At 42.4% G+C, this 5,262-nt stretch overlaps 1 protein-coding gene across 1 annotated transcript in view; it reads right to left on the bottom strand.

The window, feature by feature from the left end:
• POLN (polymerase (DNA directed) nu) overlaps nt 1–5,262 on the bottom strand; it is a 243,508-nt gene that overhangs the window by 224,240 nt on the left and 14,006 nt on the right. The gene's annotated exons all lie outside the window — the stretch shown is intronic.

Raw genomic sequence — 5,262 nt, 5'->3', positions numbered from 1 at the left:
CTATAGGGACATGTCAGGGTCTTCCACTTGGCCTTCTAACTATACTACAGCTCTTAGCCTATAGGCCAAGGAATCAATATCGACCAACAAAATGTGCCCATTCCAAATAACATCTGAGGAGCTAGAAAATGGCTACTGAGTAGGTCCATGAAACTTGTTGATGTTCAGTGCCGTTGAGTCGGTTCCAACTCATAACAAATCTGTATAGGGTTTCCAAGGAGTGACTGGTGTGTTTGAACCACTAATCTTTTGGTTAGCAGTGTAGTGCTTATTCTACAGCACCAACATAATCAGATCTGAACCAAGACTATTTATTACCTGATTCTCTGATTCCTCACACTAGGAGAGGGACCACACTGACACTTCAGGTCTCTAGGTATAGAAGTTATATTGGATCCTGTACCCAACTGTCCTTGAAATGGTTAAGTATTCTTCTATGAGTAAGTTACAGAGGAAATGGCCAAACTTCAGAAACAGCCAAAAGAATTACCATATATACAAGTCATGACCTTTCTTCCTGAGGACCTGACCTTTGATTCAGGTCATTTCCAGATTTTTATAATTGTGACACCATTCTGTATAATTGTGTCTGCCCCACTTTACAGTTAAACACTGGCCTCTATTTCGGGACATTATCAAACCCCACAAAGCCTACCCCATTACCAAGAAGCATTTCCTATCATGAGTCTTGGCCGAAAGATTCTCAGGGAAGCTGATGCCCTTCTCACCAGAGGACACTAGTGCTTTGGTAAACAGATGTACCTTCTGGGATCTCCAGCAAATCATTGAATTTTCCAGCCTTGCATAATATAGCCATCATGTAGCATGTCCTTCTCTCTGAGGTTTTTTGTTTGTTTTTTAATCTCTTGTTCACCATCTTCCATGGCAGTTCTAAACCTTCAATTTCACTTAAGAGTGAGTCATTTCCTCTAAGGTACCACATGCCAACCTAGTGGTATCTAAGAATCATCTCTTAGAATTCTTGTCAAGGTGTTAGATCTTACATCCCAAGCGTGTGCTTCCATATTAATAAACTCTTCCTTTCCCGATCTTAATTGTTTCCTTGGATCCAGCACCCTCCAAATCCAGTCCCTTAAGCATTCTCCCCAGTCCTGCTTGTACATGCTACTTAGAATCTATAGATCCTTCATGTAAATATCAATGCACTGATTCTCAGCTACAAATCTACCCTTCATTGACCTGTTCCTATTCAAGGATCCTGACTAAAAGTTTCTCCTTTTCCAGCAGTCACAATGCTAAACTTTGTCAGTAGATGGTGCTAGAGGAGCACTGCTCCTGCAACTCTTAGTATGTCAGACACCCAACTACTTTCAGCAGCATCCCTACAGGTGGCTTCCCAGCCAGTTTCAGTAGATTCTCATGAGCAACTTCCCAGTGAATTCCACAGGTACCCCAACCAGCTTCTCAGTGAGTTCAGTTATACCCTGTGGATGCTTTCCTGTTTTCCAGTCTTCGTCTGAAATAACTTAGTGCACTTGGTGGCCATGTAGTGGGCTACATTCTCACCCTTCTTCAAGGAGGTCAGAATCTCAGCCATGAGTGGCAAGCCTCTTTCAAATGTTTCCCTTCTTTCTGTATTCTACCTTAGCCCTGCCCTGTACGTCTGCTATTCCTGTGTTCTTAAGACTTCTCTTTACTTTTTAGTAGTGAATCTCGTTATTACTTAGCAGTTTTTGGTATTATGAGCTCCCTACTCAAGTTACTATATGGTTTTTGTCTGGGACTGGACTCTGTCTCATATCCTCACTTCGCAGGCCAACTAACTCTTGGCTAGGTTATGCTGTGATTAATGGCCAGGAGAGAATGCGGCAGCAGACCCTGAGGGAGCATGTACTATCTATCTCTCATTACAGCAGTCTCTGTATTGTCTTCCTGCAAGGAGAGAGTGCTGGCCTAACAGCACGTTGCACGTTGAAAGGGTTAAAGGTACCTGGTGAATCAAGAATTGAATGCATCAATCCAGATGCTCCGATCCCATATCTCAGGGTCTGGTCCTCTTCTTCTGGATCCAGGTCCTGAATATGAGAAAGCAGACTTGCCAGGGCTGAGAAGAGAACTGACTTTTCTTGGGAGCTCTGCAATTTTGAGGATTAAATCTGTGGCAGCACTTAATAATTCTGTCTAGGCTGCCAAGGAAGCCCTCTGACTCTCATATTTAGCCTTTATTTGCTGAGTAATCATCCTGTTTTTGTCTTTTTCCATGGATCTATTGTCCCCATCAATAGCCATTGGGTTTCATTGTCTCCTACTGCCCTGGACTTCTCAAATATTTACTACACTGTCCCAGCTTCTACTGACAGGCCAGACCAGACCACCTCTGGAGAAAGTTTTAGCTACAATGCTGCCATCTACCAGACTATCAGTATTCCATTAGTCCCTTGAGATAAAGTCATCATTGCCAGTCGGCTTGAGGGTGATGCAACTCTAAACACCATGTCTATTTCCTCAGACCACTCCAGGAACCAACCCAGGAGGTGAGTTTCCCCAGGAATCACTCTGGGATTTGTGTACAGGAAGTTTATTGGAATGCTCTTGGAAAACATGAAGGACTAGGCTAACAAGGACAGTGAGATATGATGTGGTTAACAACAGATGTTTTAGGCAATCCCATTGGTTGGCACAGCACAGTTTCATACAAACACACATACATGCGCACACTTGCTATAATTATAATCATGGAAAGAAATAGGCAAAAATATAAAACACATATGCTTAGTCGTTGTTGTTAGATGGCGCTGAGTTGGTTCTATGCCATCTAACAACACTGCCCAGTCCTACCACCATCCTCACAATCACTCCTGTTGGAGCCCATTGTTGCAGGCACTGGGTCGATCCATCTTGTTGGGGGAGTTCCTTTTTTTGTTGACCCTCTACCTTACGAGCATGATATCCTTTCCCAGGGACTGTTCCCTCCTGACATATTCAAAGTCTTGCCATCCTCGCCTCTAAGAAGCATTCTAGATGTACTTCTTCCAAGGCAGATTTGCTTTTCCATCCTGGTGTGGTGCTGTGGGTTAATGCACTGGACTGCAAAGTCATTTGAATTGCAAGGTGAGTGGTTCAAGCTCACCAGTCACACCTTGGAAACCCCATACATGGGTCACTATGGGTCAGGATCAACTCGACGGCACTCAACAACAACATGGTATGTTTAATAATCTTTGCCAGCACCATAATCCAAAGGCATCAACTCTTCATCAGTCTTCTTTATTCATAATTCACCTTTTGCACGCTTATGAGCTAATAAAAATACCATACTTTATTGTTAACATAGGTTAGCAAGAAGGGGAGACGGTTCAACAAATACAAAGAAAATAATAATTACATGAAAACTTAGTTATCCTTTGCATCAGTCCAGAATGGAAGCTTCAATCAGCATTGAGCAATCTCATCCCCACATGGTTACATGACATTCATCTGCTCCTCCACAATAGCAACAGTCAGGGCACTTATTCTACAGTGCTGCACCTGAACTCCATGTGTATGCATATGCAAAAACCGGCACGACCGGAGCATTGGATCACCTTGTCTAACTTCACTATCGTTATCAGCATCAATGAAGTAGGGATCAGACACAGCTTTTCTCCAAAGTTTTTACCAGTTCTGATGCCAGCCAGCCATTCCGTGGTACTGTCTACTTTTCTGCGGGTTCAATAACTTGTTGCAATGGTGACACAGAACTCACAGTTCATACTGATGATGATGGGGTTTACTAGGGAAGTGTACCAGGTTACAATTCAGGATCAGTAAAAACTCAGGTCACAGTTCTTCAATCAGGACAGTTTCTTCTTAGCATGTTTCTCTCTGGCCTTTGACCAAACCTTGTCCTACTTGCCCAGTCTCTGACTTACTCAGGCAAGTTTATAAAGTTCCTGAGCTCCATCAACAAGTCCCCAGAGGACCCTACTCCACCTGTAAGGTTTGGCCCAAAGGCGCTCAGCTCTCTTGCTGCATGGGTCCACAAGCCTAGCTCCACCAAAAAATACCCTAAGGCACAACACCTCCTGTCAAAGGGTGCTCAACTCTTTCTCTCTCCATGGGTCTTCAGTCACCATAGCTGCTTTGTTCCATGGGCAGGAAACACATAGTGCTGTCTGGCATCACGCTCCTGGTTCTGCTACCACTGTTGCTATGCCCTTGCTTCTCACCACTTTGCACTTTCTCCAGTGTTATAGCTTTCTGTCTCCCTGGGTTCAGTAGGGTCTCAGTGCAAGAACCCAAGTTCCAAAGGACGTGCTCCACTCCTATCTCTTCTTGGTGATAGGTCTCCTCCTTTTTAAATAAGCCATTGGGATGACTCATCTTAGGCCTAATCAAAGAGCAAAACTGACCAATTCCTTTGGTAGGGTTCCATCTACCTTATTTTCATGATCTTGTCACAATTCTTCTCTGGTCTTATTAACTGTACAGCTTTCACATGCATATGAGAATGTGAAAAATGCCATGGCTTGGGTTAGGCTCACCTCAACCCTCAAAGTGACATCGTTGCTCTTTAACACTTTAAAAAGGTCTTTTGTAGCATATCTGCCCAGTACATCATTTGATTACTTTGCTGATTTCATGGGTGGTGATTGTGGATACACGTAAAATGAAACCCTTGACAACTTCAATACTTCACATTTTCTTTTACCATAATGTTGCTTATTGGTCAAGTTGGGAGGATTTTCTTTTCTTTTTGTTGAGGTGTAATCTATATTGAAGGCTGCAGTTTTTAATCTTCATCAATAAGTGCTTTCAGAAAGCAAGGTTGTGTTATCTGCATATTACAAGTTGTTAATGAGTATTCCTTCAACCCTGATAAGCTACCGTATTTCTTCATATAGTCCAGCTTCTCGGATAGTTTGATCATTATATAGATTAAATAAGTACGATGAAAGAATACAATTCTGACACATAACGTTATGATTTTAGACTACCCGTATCCCCTTGTTCAGTTCAAATGACTGCCACTTGGTGTATGTAGAGATTCCACATGACCACAAGTGATCTAGAATCCCTTTCTTTATAATAATGTTATCCATTATTTGTTATAACCCACAGTCAAATGCCTTTGCATGAATAAAACACAAGTAAACCTCTTTCAGAAAACCAAAAAGGAAGAACATGCTCAGCATTTCTCAAGCTGGGGGAACTGAAGAAAAAATTCAAGACTTGACTTTTGTTATTGAAAGATTCTCTGGGCAAATTACTGAATGATGCAGTAAGCATCAAAAGAAGATGGAAGGAATACACAGAATCACT

The sequence above is a fragment of the Chrysochloris asiatica genome, unplaced genomic scaffold, assembly GCF_000296735.1.
Source record: "Chrysochloris asiatica unplaced genomic scaffold, ChrAsi1.0 scaffold00262, whole genome shotgun sequence".
Classification (NCBI taxonomy): domain Eukaryota; kingdom Metazoa; phylum Chordata; class Mammalia; order Afrosoricida; family Chrysochloridae; genus Chrysochloris; species Chrysochloris asiatica.
The sequence above is the reverse complement of the archived record's forward strand: the minus strand, read 5'-3'. Positions and strand labels throughout refer to the sequence as shown.